This window comes from Petaurus breviceps, unplaced genomic scaffold, assembly GCF_028583685.1.
Source record: "Petaurus breviceps papuanus isolate PSGF00001 unplaced genomic scaffold, PetGlider_PUasm1.0 90667, whole genome shotgun sequence".
Classification (NCBI taxonomy): domain Eukaryota; kingdom Metazoa; phylum Chordata; class Mammalia; order Diprotodontia; family Petauridae; genus Petaurus; species Petaurus breviceps.
In genome coordinates, this window is record NW_027187302.1 from 8,586,996 (window position 1) to 8,607,648 (window position 20,653).

At 38.2% G+C, this 20,653-nt stretch overlaps 1 protein-coding gene across 5 annotated transcripts in view; it reads right to left on the reverse strand.

Annotated features, from left to right (window-relative positions):
* The window catches only part of BACH2 (BTB domain and CNC homolog 2), a 429,780-nt gene that overhangs the window by 393,775 nt on the left and 15,352 nt on the right, over nt 1–20,653 (reverse strand). For 2 of the 5 annotated variants that reach the window (XM_069065157.1, XM_069065155.1), the window contains one exon: nt 19,963–20,129. The exons of the other annotated variants lie outside the window; for them this stretch is intronic. The gene's annotated coding sequence lies outside the window, so the exon portion shown is untranslated. The remainder of the gene's footprint in view (nt 1–19,962; nt 20,130–20,653) is intronic. 5 annotated transcript variants of the gene reach the window in all.

A 20,653-nucleotide genomic window follows, 5' to 3' on the forward strand; every position in this document is an offset into this window, starting at 1 on the left:
AAAGAAAGAAAGAAAGAAAGAAAGAAAGAAAGAAAGAAAGAAAGAAAGAAAGAAAGAAAGAAAGAAAGAAAGAAAGAAAGGTAAAGATCATATAGATAGTAAGTTACAGGACTGGGATTCAAACCCAGGCCTTCAAACTCCAAATCCAGTGTTCATGGGATAAGATGGCAGCAAATCACCCAACCAACCAACTTACTTATCTTTTAAAGTAAAATCCTTCTGTTAAGGTATGGCTTCATTCTTTGTACTGGCCCATAGTAGGAACTTAGTAAATGTTTGCTGGCTTATTGATTCAAATCCCATCCAGTGTCTAACACAATACCTTGCTCATAGTATGTGCTCAAAAGATGTTTGCTCCATGAATGTAAGAATGAGTGGAATGGAAGTGAAATCCTGCCCAAGATTGTTGTGTTCAGGGGAAAATGACAAAGAAAGCTTTAATTCAGCACTAGGTATTGTATTATATCTATACTGCGAGTACAAAGGCAAAAAAGCAAAACAATCCCTCCCCTCAAGGAGTCTATACATCAATGGAAGAGACAACACATACACATAAAGATAGAGATATGATTTGTTTGCATACATCAGCATGTACAAGGGAACTGTAAAGGGGAAGGCACTAGCAGCTATGGGTGGGAGACAAGATGTCTCCTGTGGAAGGTGAGGTGTGAGCCAAGGCTTGAAGGAAAGAGCTCAGAGGCAAGAAAAAAAGAACTCAAGGCATCAGGGTCTGCCAATGCAAAGGAAGAGGGGGAGATGGAGCAAGAAGGACAGCATGGCTAGACCACAGAGTGGAGTAATGAATAAATAAAGAGACTATGAAGGTAGCAAGAGTCCAGGTTGTGAAGAGCTCTGAATGCCAAAGAGGTGTTTTAATGCAAAATATTAGTGCTAAAATAAATACTTAGAAAGAGTTCATAATATCATCCAAGGGTACTCTAGGATAGTTGGGCAAGTATTTACAGACATTAATCTTGGTAAAGTGGTTTTCTTTTTTTAGTCCTCATAACAGGCCTGATATGGTGAGAAAAACAGATCATAGCTCTACTTTATTTTTGAAAGAATGTTGATGACCTTACTATCTTTTAAAAATAACTCTTAATTATGTTATTGGCACATATGACAAGAAAGCATTTGAGGAATTTCCTGGTGTCTGGGGAAAAATCTGGTTGATCGATTTCATTTTTATAAATGTGCTTGTTATGCTATGCAAAGGTAGTAGAGAATAGTTGCCTACTCCCCTATGTGTTACAAAACTCCTTTCAGGTTCAACAATCAATGCAACAAATATTTAAGTCCCCTTCCCCCCATAACGTTCCAGATGTTAAGATGCTATGGATATAAAGACAAAAGGAAAACTGTCCTTGCCCTCAAGGTGCTTGCCTTCTACTGGGAAGATAAAACATATACAGAGATAAGTAAAAAGAAGGCGATTTTAGGAAGAAGCAACATCAGCAAAACTAAGGGGATCAAGAAAGACTTCTTGGAATGTAATGATTACCCTGGCAATAGTAATGCTTCTAGGCTAATCATTTCAAAGGGACAGAGATATGCTTCTTGTCTATACCAGGTTTTATTTAGAAGTTAAAAAATCTGACATAAAGAAAATTTTCTACTCTGTCTGTGCTAATATGCTAATAAATTCCTACCTTGCATTTTAAGATCTTGACTAATTAATTCAGTTAATGTGGCCACCAATGACATTCACAAAGGTAAAAAAAAAAAGTCTTACTACTAACAGTTCAACATACATTTAGGACATTTATTATTTGCAAAACACTTAATAAACATTATCTCATCTGATCCTTAGAATTACCCAATGACACAGAAAGTTCAAGAATTCTTATCCCAATTTTACACATGTAACACAAGCTTTCTGGTACATATTCTATCTAATTCCCACTTATCCTGATGAGTCAGGTTCCCAGATCTTGGCTACTATATTCCCTTAGGGCTCAAGGAGTACCTCTGAGGACTTAGGAGGGTTATTTTCTAGTGCAAAACAGCATCATCCTCATTGATGGGCCTTCCCCCCTAGATTATCAAATGGGAACCAATTTAGTCAGCAAGTCTTAAGCAATTTTTAGAAAGGAGTTTTACTAAGGTAGCACAATATGAACATTCAACAGAAAACATCCCCTCCTTAAAAGTCTGTGAGAGCAAATCCGGCCTCAGACACTTGACACACTTACTAGACATGTGACCTTGGGCAAGTCACTTAACCACAATTGCCCTGCCTTCCCCCCTCCAAAAAGCCAAAAAAAAAAAAAAAAAAAGAAGAAAAAAAAGAAAAAGTCTGTGATGAACTTAACCAAACATGATGGAGGGAAGTGAGATCCAGCTTAGAGAGCATATGTGGCAAAGTCAAGGAGGGATAATCAAGTTCCTAGTTGCTCAAAGTATTCTGAATACCCCTTGTGAAGATATTAAAGAAGTTTGCCTCAGCGTGACTTCTTTTCTGGGTTCCTTGTGGAATCATGAATCTAGGCATAGTCTGTCTTTGAAGACACTGCTGTCAACTGAGCTTCGGATTCCCCCAATGGGATACCATTAGGTCACTGATGGGAAGTCCCAAATCCTCTAACCCCTTTAAAGCTCACAAGTTTTTTTTTCCTCCCCTCTGGTCAAAAAGGTTTGGAGGGAAAGGCATGAAGAAAGACCTAAATAGAGGCCTAAACTAAAGCACTTCCTCCCCCCCCCCCCCCACCAAGTCCTCCCAAGCAGTTCCTATTCAAGGGTTTTAGTAGAATGCTGTTACTTAAATTTCTGAAATATCTTCAATTCTCAATCAGCTTGATAATTCACAGATGAATCCTTGGTCATGACCCAGTTTCCTGAGCCAATCTGAATACAATTCCAGTAAAACATGACTACAGTTCCAAGGGCTTTTCACACTCAGTCTAAAGTCTATGATTGATTGATTGAAATTAAAGCCCAAGACTGAGATGGACTGATTGAGACTTGTTCTAACCTCATTAAGGTATCAGGACATCTTATCCCTTAGTCTAAGTAGGATGGGATGATATGGTGAATTTAGTCAATCAACAGCTCACCTTTACACACATTTGGAAACCAGGACTCAGAAAGGTGAAGTGTTCATACAGTTAGTGTCAGACTCAAACAGTATCCCTCCATCTCAAGATCCAGAGAGTTCTCTTTCATTTAAAACATGTTTCCTCATCTCACAGTGAATGGCAAAAACAAAACAAATTGTTGTTGTCATTGTTCAGTTGTTTTTCAGCTGTCTCCAATTCTTTGTGACCCCATTTGGGGTTTTCCTTGCAAAGATACTGGAATGATTTGCTATTTTCTTCTCCAACTCATTTTGCAGATGAGGAAACTGAGGCAAACAGGGTTAGGTTACTTGCCCAGGATCACACAGCTGGTAAGTACCTGAGGCCAGATCTGAACTCAGGTCTTCCTGACTCCAGGCCCAGTGTGCTGAGATCCACTGAGCCACCAGAGGTTAAAAAAAAAAATGGTCTCTAACATCATTAGTTGGTTTGGAGGATTTGTGAATAGAAGACATTTTCCCTATGGAGAAAATCATCACAATATATTAGGTCTAACTAGAGTTCTCTTTCCTGCCAATTGATCAGTTTAATTCAATTCAATGCAATGGAAGGCAACGAGGATTTATTAAGCTAGAGAGTATACTACCCTCTGTACAGGTTAGTAAAGGGCCTTAAATCACATGAGGAATGGTTGAAAGAATGGGGGTTGTTTACACTAAAGAAGAGAAGGCTCAGATTGAATATGATAGCTGTCATGTGGAACATGAATTAGATTTCTTTTATTTAGTCCCAGAAGATAAGAGGAAGAACATTGGGGTGGAAGTTACTAAGAGGTAAATTTAGACTCAAAATAAAGAAAAACTTCCTAATAATTTTGTCACTGTTCCCATCATTCTTCATTCTTCGAGACCTCATTTGGGGTTTTCTTGGCAGAGATACTGGAGCGTTTTGTCATTTCCTTCTCTGGCTCATTATACAAATGAGAAAACTAAGGCAAACAGGGTTCAGGGACTTGCCCAGGGACACACAGCTAGTATCTGAGGCCATATTTGAACTCAGAAGACTGAGTCTCCCTGAGTCCAGACCTGGCACTCTATGCACTTTGCTATCCTACTGCCCCTCTTAACAATCAGCACTAGTCATAAATGGAATGGGATCTTTGGGAGGTAATGGGTGCCTCCTCACTGGAGGTATTTAAGCAAAAGTTGGGTGACCACTTGTCAGGCAATCTGTAGAAAAGATTCTTTCTCAGGTGTAAGGTGGACCAGATGTCTACTCCCTACTCAGATTTTGTTATTCTTTAAAGCACAGAATACACACATGGCATGGAAATGTCTCCTGAAGTCATCTTCCCTGGCCAACACCTTTCCTTTCCTTCATCTCTGAGTGACTAACTTGTGGTTTAAATACACAACTCTGCCAAGCTTTACATGATAAGATACAGTATACCCCACAATGAAGGTGCCCCACCCTACATCTTTTTGCTGTATTATGCTCAAGAACACAGAGACTGGTTTCCTGTAAGCAAGCTGATCTTTTAGAGAGAAATACTGTAGAAAGAAAAAGGAAGGCTAAAAAATATGAAAACCCCCAAACACTTCCTCTCCCACTCTCTTTACCCCCAAACAGACACATACACACACACACACACACACACACACACACACACACACACACAGAGTAATCCAGTAAATGCTCAATGGTCTCCAATGTCAAATGTCTCATAGCATTTTACCTGAATCGTTCTTTTGTACTTATTTTACTTTCTCTTGTATCATGGTTATTTGTATACTTGTATTCCCCATGCCCCATCTCTGACTCTTTATCTCTCATTTTTGTATTTAATTACTTCCTATATACGTATATTTGCATTTGCTATATATACTGAGAAATGTACTTGCTTCCCTCTTTAGATTGTAAGTTCCTTACAAGTAGGGATTGTTCCATTCTTTGTACTCATATCCTTAGCACTTAGCACAGTACCTGGCACACTGTAGGTATTTAAAAATACTTACTGAATAAATCCAGGGGTGGGGAATCTGTGGCCTCAAGGCCACATGGGGCCTTCTAGGTCCTTGAGGGCTGATTTTTGACTGAGTCCAAGTTTTACAGAACATATCCTTTTATTAAGGATGTATACATATAATGTGAAGTTTGGATTTAGTCAAAGGGTCGCACTGGAGAACCTCAAGGCTGAAAGTTTCCCACCCCTGAAACAGACCATAAGGCATTAAGTCCTTCGAGAGCAGGGCCAGTGTTATCACTAACTTTGTACCCTGAGCATAAACTCAACACGGTACTTTGTAATGCTTAATAAATGTTTAGGGGATTGAATTGATCTCTCTTCACCTATCCTGAATTCAAATAGCCAAAAATATCAAATAACAATTTACTTTTCCTGTATTCTATTTTAGTGAAAAGAATCCTTCCTTGCCCCCCAAAATGATTTTTTCCAAACTGGTTAGCTCACCAAGCTGTACTTATCATTGAAGAACAAGACTGGATGGTAGGATAGGTAGGAAAAGAAGACTAATATTTGTAAACACAGATTACTGTTCCCATAAATTTGAACTACCGCTACAGAAAGCTGCATTTCTAAACCTGTAAATTTAAATAAAAATAATTGTGACTAGATTATCATCAATGAACATCTTCACAATTTACACAGATGTGAGACAGAAGCAAGGAAATTCTGCATTTCCACTAGATTCATAACTAAGTAGGAACTCAAAAATTTTTAACAATGATTTGTTTTTGCCTTTCAAGTGAGATAGCGTGGAAGAGTCCAGCTTGCATTTGTGGAGGGTACTGATATCAATGTAATCATGAGTCCATTACATCACTGAAGAAGCGCTTTACTTACGAGTGAAAGTTCCTCATTTTGTATGTTTGTGAAGTGTTACCCTTGCTTTCATTGGAATTCGGAGGAAGACTGATGACACTGTAGACCGTGCTATGTGTGACTCTGTCCTACCGTGTTTCCCCGATAATAAGACACTGTCTTATTAAGTTTTTTGGACAGAAAAACACCAGAGGGCTTATTTTCAGGGGAGGGCTTATTTTAATGAACATTGACAGCAATTTTAATAAACAGGTAAATGTGAACAAAAAATTGTGCCAGCAAACAAATCACTGGGGAAGAACAGGATGACACGCTCACTGCTGCAGCTCTGATTGGATGCATCTGGGAGCGTGGCGTGCGTTTCACGGGGGTGAGGGGGGGGCGCGGTGCATACAGAGGGTACCGTAATGTAGCGTGTAGTGCAGGGGATCACCTTCACTACAGTAGCAATCTCAATAGGGCTTATTTTCGGGGGAGGGCTTATTTTAGAGGAATCTTACACAGTAAGGGGAGGGCTTATTTTCGGGATAGGTCTTATTATCGGGGAAACACGGTGACACATTTCTAGACTCAATACATTCAATATAGTGTCTTACTATATCAAAAGGTAAATAAACAGTGAGCTAATCTAATGTCACTCTCTGGGGTCATGCTGTGAGCACATATGACTGAAAATCCCTTTCTGATCACCCTCAGCCACAGCTGATCTAAGAAGCGCACATCAATTTAGTGCTGAAATTGCTCCGATATTAGGTCACAACCTGATACATCCCACAAGTGACGCCATCTCTAGGATCACCTTTGTTTCTGTACTTGTACCTCTTACTTATCATGGTGTTTGGCACATATAAGTGTTTAGTGAGTGCTTAGTCATTCATTCAGATGAATTTACATTCAACAAGTAGAAATCGGGGCTATTTAAATGCACTGAGACAATGACAAATCATGTATATTTATAGGGATAGTCAGCCGAGAAATATTTATTAAGAATTTAGCTAAGTCCTATGGATATGGAGAAAGGAAAAAGAATATGGTTCCTGCAGTGATGGTGTAATGGTAAGACAGCTGGCTTCCAAGTCAGGAAGACCTGACAAGGTCTCCTTTTGACATATACTGGTTGTTGTGATCCTGGACAAGTCACTTATCCTCTCTCAGTAACCTAGGCAGCTTTCTAAGACCATGGGTTGCAGAGAAGGCTCCAGATCTTCACTGGTAGCAGAAATTTACTCACCTGGAGTTCCTTATACCAGTGAAATTACAAGTCAAACTCCAATCCCTATCCTATAGGTACAGATCAGCCAGGGAACAACCAATGTCCCTGAATCTGTCACAGAATATGTATTAAACTATGTTTATATGCTTATGTTATTCCCTACTGAAGGCTCCTGGATGACTTCATCATGGTGTGGAGATGGCCCTGCCTTTTTTAGGGCCATGCCAGATGAATGCAAGCCTGGGCAGGTTATACAACAAGCTGGAAAAGTTTCAAATAAAGGACTGGGGAAAGATTGTGAATTTGTCCTCCCCAGACCAGCCTATCCAGTCTAGAGAGTCTCCTTGACACAAGATTGGCCAAGGGGGACAAGGTATTGTGGCCACAGCAATTCAACAATTAGGGGCAGTGGTGCTTTAACCTGGGCTCTGAAAAATATTGTTTTTTAAAAAAATATTTTGATGAATGCATTTCAATATAATTGGCTTCCTTTGTAATTCTATGTATTTTTGTATTATAAGTTTTAAAATATTATTTTGAGAAAGGGTCCAAGGATTTCGCCAGACTTATAAATGGGGTCCATGACATAGAAAAAAATAAGAACTCTAGAACAAAGGTGTGTAAAGGTTTTGATGTGTCAGTGAAAGATTACAAATCTTGGATTCTTCAGAGTATGATCCTAGAAGTGAACTAAATAAAAAATTTAGCTTTCTTAGGAAGGTGTGGCTCAAGCCTATTAAAAAAGATCAGCTAAATGACTCCCATTCCCTCTTTAAACCTGAGTAATATGGTTTATAGAGTCATCGCCCAACTATAACCACATTCTGAAAGGTTGGCGATGACTTTTTAACTTTCAGATGCAATAACCTTTTCTGAGTCCTCATTTTTCAGTCACTCTGATGTATCACACTGCTGAGTATCCTCTCCTTCTCTAGTCTCTTCTCCCTTTGCGTTATGTCACCAGAGTATCTTGATTCTCCTCCTCTTACTATTTCCTTTGCTGGTTCCTTTTCTCCTATTCCCCTAATTATGGACTAAAAAAAAAAAACACCAAAAAAACAGTTCTGGGGGCAGGGAAAGAAACTAGAGATAGAGAAACAAGGAGGGAAACTATTATAATAATTCAGGAATGAAATATTAAACTCTGGGGATTAGGTTTCAGGAGTAGGAGTAAAAAGGGAAGGATGGAAATGGGAGACATTCCAGAGAAATAATTAGAAAGCCTTGGTGACTGACTATATTGATAGGCTAAGGAAGAGGCAGGATTAAAAGGTAACTTTAAGGTTTGGGGCCTGTGTGAATGGAAAAAGGTATTGTCATTGCTATTATCTAAAAGGAAGGGAAGTCACTTGGGTCAGGGGGCAGAGTATAGAAAAGGGGATGATGAGCCCTACTTTAAATCTTAGTGAAAATGTCCTTTGGGAAGTAGGAAATATAGGGATAGAGTTCAAAAGAGAAATCAGATCAGGAGATGCAGATCTGGGAATTACCAATGTTGAGATGGTAGTGGAAACCATGAAAGTGAATGAGCAAGGCAGGACCAGGTGGGGAAATGGGGGGGAGGGGATGGGAAATAGTCAGCCAGGTAAACAGAGAAGTAGGAGAATCCATATGGGGTAATGTCACAGGTGCAGAATACATAGTGTTAATAAATGCTCATTGAAAGAATGACTGAAGGAATGACCTTCTAATCCTGATAGCCTCATGGCAATATTCCAAGAAGCTAGGTATTCCTGTGTCGATTCTGAATAATTATCAATGGTTTTAATATAATACATTTGGCCAAATAGTATCTGCCTAAAAGAAACTGATTTTGGGAGGGTCCTATATTAACAATTCATATTAATTATTTCTATATTATCTTTATTATCAGTGTGATTTTAATCTAGTGCTTGTAGGCTAATATTTTATTAGCATTATGGAAAATTTCTGCATGTTATAGAAAATATGAAGGGCAAGAAAAAAAAAAGCCACAAGCGAAAAGAAAAAAGAAAAGCAACACAAGATAATTTGAAAGATTTTTCATAACTAAATAGGGAATCTTTGACCACAGCCTTAGTCATAAACCTCCAATAGGCAAATCAGTAGCAACGAAAGAAAAAACTACCACAAGAAAATCCTGTTCAAGTGTGACTAGAGAAGGGGATGGTGGGCTGAGAGCACATCACAACATACGCCAAAGGAAGTGGGTGTCATACCTTTTTCATGGCCTCTCCCCTCCCCACCCCCACCTGACCACCTGTATCAGTCTCAGAGGAAGCAGACAATCCCCCACACACTTTCCAGCTGCATCTCCCCAGCCACAAAGTACGCACACACAATCGGCTAACGTATAAAAAAATGTATCATAAGTATCAACTTAAGGAAGAGGGAGGGCAGTGGGAAAAACCTCTCCTTGAGATTAACCCATGCTCTTTAAATACTGCCCTTAAAACCTGGGCTATATGTAAGGGGAGATACTCCCCCCTCCCCCCCCTGCCAAATTCACCCACACATCCCTGGAAACTGCTGTGAAGCAAGGATATGACCTCTGCATCTTAAGATGAAATAGCCTCTTGTCACTCAGGCAGGCAGGCACTTAAAGGGCTGAAGTTGCAGAACTTTACAATTTTCCTGAGCGTCACTGTTTAAATGTGCATGGATTCTAAGTTTGTAGTGACCTTATATGGGGGACACTTTAGCTGATTCAAGGTCCCCCAACTCCATTATTCACTGGCAAATTTAACCATAATTGAAGTGTGGTGGAGTGGGCTTTGGGAGTTAGAATCCTGGCTCTTACTACCTGGGTGACCTTCGGTAATAGGCTACTTCACCTCTCAGCTTTCTCAGCCGTCAAATTAAGGAGCTGGAGTCAATACTCAGTAGGGTTTCATTCAGTTCTATATCCTGTGATTGCAGGAGATCCAAAAGCAGTGAATACTTTCCATTTCCTTAGAATCAGGTTTGGAAGAGTCACATCCCCATGATCTTGAATTACCTTACAAAGAAAAAGGCTGCACCTTGTTGAATGTAATACCTCACACAAGCTTAAAATTTATTTGCTTGTTGCGGGTAGAGGGGGTAAATCAGGAGAGAGGAATTGTTTCAGAATTTCAAATGACTTAAATCAAGCAGAAAGAAAAGAAAAAATGAGAACAAGTGTTTACAAGTCATTTTTGTAACTTTGCTTTATGTTTCACCCGAATAATTTTTAATCACTATTTTAAGCAGTTAAATAAAACAGCACCTGCAAAGCGAATCATTGTCAAGGACACCTGCTCTTTTAAATATGGCTTAAAAAAATTTGGTATGTGTTTTTCCCCCCAGACACTCTAATTTTATATTTAATTTGGAAGGAATGAACTAAAATTGGATTAAATTCACATGTCTATAATTCATTTCCTTTAATAGTTATTCAACTGGTATTAAAGGAAAATGTGAGGTTTTTAAAAAAAATAATTCTCTCATAAGGAAAAATGCATTTTGTATTTGGAGGCCAAGAGTATTCCCACATCATTTATATCAGTATATACATATATAAACCAAATTTAGATATTTATAAGTAGAGGTTGTGTGGCACAGTAGATGAAAAGCCAGCATATGGACAACTGCATTTAAAACTTATCTCTGACATATATTAGCTATATGGCCCTTAGCAAGTCACTTAGCCTTGGAGAGCTCCCAGACAAATCTCTAAGACTATAAATTATAGACCAATTGCTGGTATTCATGGGTGGTGGGAGTTTTACCTAGAGTTCCCTCATACCAGTGATGTCTCAGATTCAGACCCTCCCCACCCTTTGCCAAAAAAAAAAAAAAAAGGCAATAGGGTTCATACTGTGATAGCTTAACATAAGATTTTGAATTATAAACATAATTTTAATGCATTAATGACAAGACTGTTCTTTTTTACGTTGAGATCACAGGCTAAATGCACTATTAAAGAGCTTTATCCCTGTTACTCCCATTTTATAACTGGAGAAATTGCATGAGAGAGAGCTTGTCCTAGAACAGCTCTATCATAGTGGAACCCAGATTTCTTGCCACCTTACTTCAACTATATTCTAGTGATAAAATTCCTTCAGGTCTACATAACCTTTTCTTCTCAATCACCACTTCCAAAAAACATGAGTTGTCTTCTGAAAAGTCCTCCAGTTTTGACCCTGCCTACCTCAATGCACCAGTAGATAAATGTCTACTAGTTCAAATGTCTAAAACCTGACAAAGAAATCTGTAATTGTTTCCTTTGTAAAAATGCACATTTCAATACCTGAAAATAACCCTAAACAAAAGAGCCAGGTATAGAGGAAAGTGTAACAAGTCCCCAGTATTCTTAATAATAAATTTTAATATTTCATCTTTCTTCCCTCAATTCCAAACCCCTCCTCATTTACGAAAAAATTATCCCTAGTCATTCATACTTGGTTAGAATCTATAATAGCTTCTCTTTTGTCCAACTTCCTATCAGCCTTCCACAGCCATCTATCAGCAGGAACTGTATTTACAGAAAGCCAAACGACTAAAACGATTTTTAGGATTGGAGAGATATACTGTTACAATTTGTGGGCTTGAATATTTTTAACAGACAAAATGCTTGTTGCATTGTGAGAAGGTGTAGTCCTTTATTTTAAATATCTGAATAATATTACCAATTGAAAAGTCCATAAATTTCATGGAAGCTTAAAATAAATTTTAAAAATACCACTCTCTCCATAAACTTCTGTTATAAAATCTCCATTTGTTTAAAAAGTAAAAATTTAAAGTATTAACTGTTTTTTTTTTAAACTAAATGTGGCATAAGGCCAAATTCCAGCTTTTTCTATATCAATTGCTTTGTCAAAAACAGCTTTCAGGTATAGAAATGAGGTTCTAAAATAACTGTACTGTTTGGACATTTTTCTAATAATTAAAGACACAGCCTCTGTGTTCCTCCTAGGAGAAGCTCTCTTCCAATTAATTTTGCAGGGCAAGATGTCAGTAAACATTGCTGACTGCACGGTAAAACATCAATAGCTATTTTTTTAAAAGACCATTGTCAAAAGATTCCAACCTTAACTCATCTTCTTTAGACTGTCCCTTTCAAATAAACTTGTTTGCCCCAAACATTTCTGTACTTTTCCAATGTAGGGATCTTGCTCATGTCATACTAACCCCTTTAGAAAGCTTCCTTCGCCCCACTATGTCTATACAAAACTTACCCTTCCTACAAACCTCTCCTTTTCTGGGAAGCCCTCTAGGTTGACGGAAATCTTTCCCACTTTGAAATCCTATAACCTTTATTGTCTACACCAATGGTTTCCAACCTTTTCAAGAATGAAGACATATTTTATTGCAAAAAATTTTGAAGATTCCAATGTGATCTACTGATTGAGAAAATGCATAATAACAGAAAGCTACTGACTTTTACTGTTTCTTGTACTGTTTTATATTGACTCTCAATGTTTCTTATACTGTTTTATTTCATATTCTCTCATTATGATTTAATTTTTCATGTTTGTGCTATATATATATGACTATAAACTCCTTGAGGGCAGAGAGTATACCTTGTATTCTTCTCAGTATTCCCCAATGTCAAGTACAGTGCCACCATCACAGTGGTGCTAAATGAAGGGTGGTCTCTTGACTGATGAATGTTGGTGCATATAGCAGAAGTACAATAGTCAAATATGAAATTCTGTCAAAAGACAAACTGTGTTGGAGTGTGGAGATTTAGCCTTTGTGTAAGATGATACCTTTCCTGGTACCCAATTTAGATGGCACTAAAAGGTCTGAAATTCTTAGCTTTGGGGGAATCTTTCTCATTCCTCTAGATGATATGTTTTCAAATCATTGTGCAACATTGTAAAAAATAAGACCAAATGAAATTCTACAGGGATATCAGATGATAAGCAGAAAGGCAATGTGGTTTAATTAAAAAGAACCTGGAGCCAGAAAACCCAGGTTTGACTCTTGGCTTCATAGGATTGATCCTGAGCAAGAAGGCATTTAAAGTCTCCTAGTGTCAGTTTCCTAATCAGCAAATTGAGAAGAATACCACTTATTCTATCTCAGAGGATCATGAAGACAGCACTTTGCAAACCATGAAGTACTACATAAAGAGAAGTTATTGTTAGCCTTCTTAATTCTAAAGCTCTCTTGAAAACCAAATACTTCCAATACCTGTATTTTAACAGTTATTATTTCAAGAATGGACCCTGATGACACAACTGGTCTTGATAAATCAATTCTTGGTAACTATATTAACTATTTTTAATTCTTTAGGGCTAATATAGCTTAAGTAGCCCTGTCACTTACATCATCATCAGACAGCCATGTTGGACACTGTCCAACTCTCTGAAGTGTTTTGCCATCTCCCCCCACCCCCAATTGTTCATGGATTAAGGAAACAAAACCAAAAGAACTGCCACAGTAAGCCAGAAACTAGAAGGCTTTTTAAAAGTCAGTCCTAAAAAAGGAGGGACCAAACAAAGCAAAAACAAAATACCCAATTCAAGTGCATGCACACACCAGATCACATCAGAATCTGCTTTTAAGTCTAATTCCTCTGGGCTGTTTGCCAAAAGAAAACAGACTTGGAAATGTGAATTAGCCAGTGCTTTGACCAAGTAACTCTGTTACTGCAAATAACTCTTTGTTGCAAAGAGCAATGACATTTCAGACTATTTTCTACAAGCATTTGGGCACTCATTGAAGCTCATTTCTAATCTCTGTTTTTAAGTACCCTTTCACTTTGGAATTTAGCAAATATTGCATTAAGAGATAGGTATTCTATGGATGTCGTATGAAAAGCTGGATAACCTGGCGTGAAGGACTGGCGAGGATAAGGAATGAAGCAGATTCAACATTTAACCCATTAATTTGAATGACACAGACCTTCAAATATTTAAAAGCAGCCAGCTTGTCTCCACTATTTCTTCTAATTTCCAGCTTCTAATTTCTGAATTCCTTCAATGTAGCTTTGTGTGGGATGGTTCCCAGACTCCTCGCCACCCTGACTGGCAAACATCCTCTGGGTGTTCTCTGCTGGTATATCCATGTCACTCTTAAAATATGATAGCAGAATTGAACCCCAACACTTCAGATGCAGTAGGACAAACAATACTTTGCATGAGTTCTTCCACTTACTATGAAATATCAGATTTTAGTATAGCTATCTGTGTCTATTTCTTATTCACCTGCTGGAATGTAAGCCCCATGAGAACAAGTGTCACATCTTATCACATAGGAGGCAAGGTGGTTGTACTGAGGAAAGAGTACTGCAATTGGAGCCAGACGACCTGGGTTCGAATCCTAGCTTTGCTATTAACTATCTGTTTCCTACTTCAGACAAGTCATTTATGCTTTCTGGGTCTTAGTTTCCTAATCTGTTAAATGAGATGACCTCTAAGATCTTTTCCAGTGCTAATCCAATTATCTAAATTTTCTATTTCCCTCAGCACTTTAACAAAGTGCTCTATAGACAGTAGATAATTCATTTTTTGTTGAATGAAAGATACTGTGTACCATGTTGCCCAATAATCCTCATATATGAATGAACTTATTAAAAAAAAATGTAAAGCCAAGGGTAGGGGGAAGGAGCTGGGAGGAGAATCAAGGTGTTTCTTTAATGCTCTAAACCATTTAGAATACTGGATGTGGGCTTTTGACTGAGTCCAAGTTTTACAGAACAATCTTCCTATTAAGGGGATTTGTTCTGGGAACTTTGGATTCAGTCAAAGGGCCATATGTTGAGGACCTAGAGGGCCACATATGGCCTTAAGGCTGCAGGTTCCCCACCCCTTTGTCTAAACTATCAGGAAATGGGTTGCTGAACCTTAATAGGCAGAAGAGTTAAGTACTATAGTTGAGATTTTTAAAAAATGAATTACAATAAGTATAGGATAGGGATGATGTGGCTAGATAATATATGAAAACTATCTAGGTCTCGATGTTTAACGTGAGTCAAGAGTATGATAGGGCAGCCAAAAAGCTAAGATCTTAGACTGAACTGATGTCCAAATGAAGAAGCTGACAGTCCTGCTGTATTCTATCCTGGTTAGACCAGATGTGGCAAACTGTTTTCAGGACAATAATTTTGGGAAAATGTCAGTAAACTGGTGTAGAGATATCAGTAAACTGTAAGGCAGCTGGGAAGGTGAGGGGACTGGTAACCATGCCATACGAAGAAAAGCTGAAAGTTAGGGCTGGAAAAGAGAAGACTTAAGGGTACCTAAGGATTGTTCTGCTTAACTCTAGATAACAACAACAAAGCAACAGGAATAAGCTGAGAAGCAGATACAACTTAATGAAGGAAAAACTTCAAAAATAAGAGAAGTGTAAAAGGAGAATGGGTTGTGCCAGGAGAAAGTATATTTCTTATCCCTGAAGGTCTTTATAAAAAGGGCTGGATTGGTCAGATGTGCCAGAGAGAAGATTTTTGTTCATTTATGACTTGGACAAATGACCTCTGTGGCTTATGACTCTGTAGACCTAGGGTGACCCCCATTCATCCTGCCCACTCTGTATGTTTCTTTCCCTCCCTCACAACAAACCGATGCATTCTTGGGCCTTCCCAAGGCTTTTACAGACCAGTGCAACATGAAAAGAGCTTTCTGTCCCCTTCCTCTCTATCCCGTGGGCCATTATAGTGAGAAGGGGCATACTATGGCAGTTCCCCCTCATCCCTGCCCTGTCCTGCCTTGCCCTGTCTATCTGGCATGATACCTCTGAGTCACTGAGGAGGGGAAGAGAGCAATTAAAGGCAGGAAGAAGTTGGTATTGCCATTGTAAAGGTCACCTTAAGTATCTAAAGAAAACCTATGGTTTTATGGTTTAAATGTTGGCCTCCCAAAAATGTCTTACAAATTGTAACATGATTAACCCTATCAAACTAAGTGTACCCTCTTATGATTTACACTGTAAGTAATTAAAAAAACTTAAGCTAAGTATGTTTGGTATTTATGCTGCATTTTATCATATCACTATGATGGCCTGTGTGACTTTAGGGTGACCACTTAGCTCCTCCCCTGGGCTTCAGTTTCCTCACCTGCGAAATGGGGGGAAAGAAGCAAGTTAAGCAATATCTAAGGCTTTTTTAGATCTAATATGGTATGATACTATGATATAGGAAGAAAAAAACTCACAGAGACTTAAAGACAGACAAAAAAAGGAATAGGAGAGCTCTTTGCGTAAATACACAAAAACAAAATCATATATTAGAGATAAGGAAGACAAGACTGGGAACTTGTATAAAAATGTGTCTATGAAACATAAAAGAGTGTATAGTTAGACAGTCAATAAACATTTATTAAGCTCCTTGTTCTTCAGTTATGTCTGATTCTTTATGTTTCTTGGCAAAGATAATTTGTGGTTTGCCATTTCCTTTTCCAGCTCATTTTACAGAAGAGGAAATTAAGGTAAACAGTGTTAAGTGACTTGCCCAGGGTCACACAGCTAGTAAGAGTTTAAGGTCAAATTTGAACTCAGGTCTTCCTGACTCCAGGCACAGTGCTCTAACTACTGTACCTCCTACCTGCCTAACAATAATTGCACATGTCAGGCCCTGTGCTAAATGCTGGGGATGCAAAAAGAGACAAAAGACAATCCCTAAAGGATTTATGGGGGAAACAACAAGCAAACAAATGTATACAGACAAACTTTATAAAGGATAAATAGGAAATAATTAATAGAGGGAAGGCAGTAGAATTAAGAGGACTGGGAAAGGCTTTCCATGTGAGACAGGATTTTAGTTGGGACTTTACGCATGAAAAAAAAATGCAGCAAGATCACCACAAAAGCTCAACTAATAAATTCTAATTTTGAGAACATATGCTAAGCAATTTTCTTTTTTTTTTTTTTTTGCTTTTTGGAGGGCAATTGGGGTTAAATGACTTGCCCAAGGTCCCACGGCTAGTTTTTTTGTGTTAAGTGTCTGAGGCCAAATTTGAACTCAGGTCCTCCTGACTCCAGGCCCAGTATTCTATTCACTGCGCCACCTAGCTGCCCCTAAGCAATTTTCAAAGACTCACAAAATCTCAGGGTTGGAAGGTGACATCTAATTCAGAGATTCCTAACCTTTTTGTGCCATAGACACCCCTTTGGCAGTCTGCTAAAATCTATGGACCCATTCTCAGAATAATGTATCTAAACGCATAAAATTAAATATATCAGATTACAAATGAAACTAATTATATTGAAATACATTAATCAAAATATTTTTTAAAAACAAGTTAATGGGCTTTAATCCACTCAGTACTTGAACAAGAATCTCATCTTTATCTTAGCCAACAAGTGGTTATTCATCTTTGCTTAATGAACACTAGTGATGAAGGGCACCTGCCACCCACCTAGACAGTTCATTCTATCTAATTCAGTCTAACAAATATGCATTAAAATTATACTACGTTCATAAGGTCACAGATTTAGAGAAGAAACCTTGGCCATTTCTAGACCACCCTTGCCCCTTAATTTTACAGATGAAGAAACTGAGGCACAAATTGGCAAGTGATTGTCTAAGGTCAAGCAGGTAGGAAGTAAATGAGTTTTTTTAGATTCTTAACAAGGTGCCAGACCCTAAATCCAGCACCATCTTCTATTCCACCAGGTTGTCTCCCATCGTACCAAAAAAAAGAAAAAGTCCTACAGGAATATATATGTACAGGATACTGAGGTCTCAGTTCAATCAGCATGGTGGAAACAAGATGCAAAGTACTCTGTCTCTAACAGTTCATAACCAAGACACAGTAAAATTTTTTTAAAGGTGGAGCATCTGTAATAAAGAAAGTCTATAATAATAATGAGGTTCTTATGGATCCTCAAACTGCCAACTATAATTTGTTTTAACTGTACCAGGTAAAAATGTATAAATAAGAGATGAGGTTTAAAGATAATAAGGTAATGTCACTATTACAGAATGGAAATTTTTGTGATGTCAGCTAAACTAGAGAGAAACACTGAAAAGTGTCCAGTGAAGGGTGAATAGAATGGTCAAAGACTTAGAGATTCTGCCATATAAGAATAAACTGAAAGAACTAGAGCTATTTAGGATGAAGAAAAGAAGGGGGGTGAGTAGAAGGCAAAAGGATGATAGCTGTCTTCCAGTATATAAAGGGCTGTCACATGGAAAAGGAATTTAACTTGCCCAGATGGAAGAACTAGAAGTGTGTGGAGGTTACTGAGGTAGTTTTCATCTCAGTGTATGAAAAAGTTTCTAGACAATTAGAACCGATATTTTTAAACGGAGTATTGGGAATCACAGATCATAGCTCTAGAGCTAGAAGGTATCTTAGTGGTCATGTCCAATGCTCTCATTTTTCACACAGGGAAACTGAGGCCTAGGGATATTAAGTGACTTGTTCAAAGTCATACACATAGAACTGATGAAGTTAGCACTACATTGTCTTGCCCACATGTCTCAGCATGTCTGATGCATGAATATGAAAAGCAGAAGAGGCAAAATGGAAAAAAATGGCTGCTCACATAATAGATTTCTCCCCTAGCTGTTCCAATTATTGCCCCAAGGCATTTGAGACAGTGAGAGGTTGATCTTTTCCCTTGAAATGTACACTTCTGATAATGGAGATAGGAACCTCTGTTCAGATGTGTTCTGACCCCAAGCCTGTCTTAGGAGTCAACACAGTGGATTTTATGAAAGGTGACCCTATGTATGTTTCAGCATGTTTCAGATCCTGGAGAGACTTCTCCAGTGGGTGATGAGAACAGCAACAGCCAATTCTTGATCTATTGGTGATTCTTGAGGTGAACAGCAACAGAAACCCAGCTACAACCTCTTCCTTGAGCATCAGAGGGGCAAGCCAGTAATCCACTGTATCCTGCTTCCCTGGTTGGACCTTAGAAATGGGCTGGACTCATAACCTTCCATCTCTGAGGAGGCATAAAGGAAACGAAGGAATTGGTTTGGAGCTACAGGTGATGTTTGCTGTTGATACACTTTATTGATATCACAATATTTTCTATTCTAAGTAAATCATTCTTTTTCTCACTATATGAAATCAAGGGATAAATTCGGACTTTTCCAAATTGTACACTGGAGTGTGGAGTCTGGGTCTGAAGGTAGAGGAACGTGAATTCAAATGATAGCTCTGGAACCTTGTGAGAATAATTTAACCTCTCTAGGATTCAGTTCCTCATCTACAAAATGAGGGAATTAGACTAGAAGACCTCCAAGGTACCTTCCAACTTTAAATCTATGATACCCAAAGGGGAACTCTGCAGTGGGTGGGGGCTCATGATCATTGCTACAAGCTGACTTGACCCCAAAGCATAAAGATTTACATTGAGGCAAGCTGGAAACATTTACAATGAAATGAACTGTCCAGATGGGTGGTAGGTGCCCTTTCTCATCAAGCAAAGATGAATGACCACTTGTTAGCTAAGCTAAAGAGGAGATTCTTGTTCAAGTATCTAATGGATTAGAGTCCATGAACTTGTTTTTTAAAAATATTTTGATTATTGTATTTTAATATAATTGATTTCATTTATAATCTGACATATTTAATTTTATGCATTTAGATACATTATTCTGAGAATGGGTCCATAAGCTTTAGCAGACTGCCAAAGGGGTGTCTATAGCACATAAAGGTTAAGAATCTTTGAATCAGATGTCACTAAGCTTCCTTCCAATCTTGAGATTTTGTGATTGTTTGAAAATTGCTTAACATATATTCAGAAAATTACCTATTTAAAAAAAACAGAGATTACATGGAAACACATGCACTACATACATACATACACACACTCCATTATTTCTAGGTATTAGCTGTGGTATTAGAAAGGAAACAGCAAATTTCTTCCAAGGCTAATAATTGCTCATTCTACACATTGCTATTTCCTCTCTGACTCTTATTTTCTGTTAACCTTCCCCTTGGAATCCTTTGACAATGACTCAAAGAGCAATAGAGACTAGTTAACATTACCTCGGGGCCCCCAGGACAAGATCAATGGAAGTGGAAAATAGGAGGCGGATCTCAGTGGGCTGAGGTGGTGTGTGCCAGTTGTTTCCTTTCTGGGTTCACAGAGGACCTGCTTTTCAGCTCCTTCGGAATGCTCCCTTAACAATCGGAGATGCTTGGTGCACAGATTTCTAACCGATGAAAAGATCAGGGCTTGGTTATTTGGTCATAATGAAACTAAAAACAGTAAGATGAAAAACAGTGGTGTGATAATTACCATTTTAAAAAACAACTTTATACTTGGGTGAAATCAAGAGATGTGAAGAATTTTTTTTAAAAAGGCTTAAACTAATATTTTCCAACCTTTCACTAACAGCAGGGGCTAAAACCACATGTTTTAAAGGTCTTGAACTAGGTTATTATTAGAAGTCACAATTCTATTGATACTGATGAGTCATTTCTATTGGCGGAAACCAAGAACTCCCATCATCTTTATGTTACACAGCACGCAGTGTGGTTTTTCTCTTTATTACTGGCTAAAACTGCTATAGAAAGCTTATCAAAACTACCAAAACAAGATCCAGGGATTCACCTCTGTGCTAAATAGTCTCAGGCTAACTGATCTTACCTAATCATCTATCTGGAGAGAGTTTAGGCTGATATGGGATGTATTTGTAGGAACAAGAGGAAAATTACATAGAAACCTCAAAGAAGC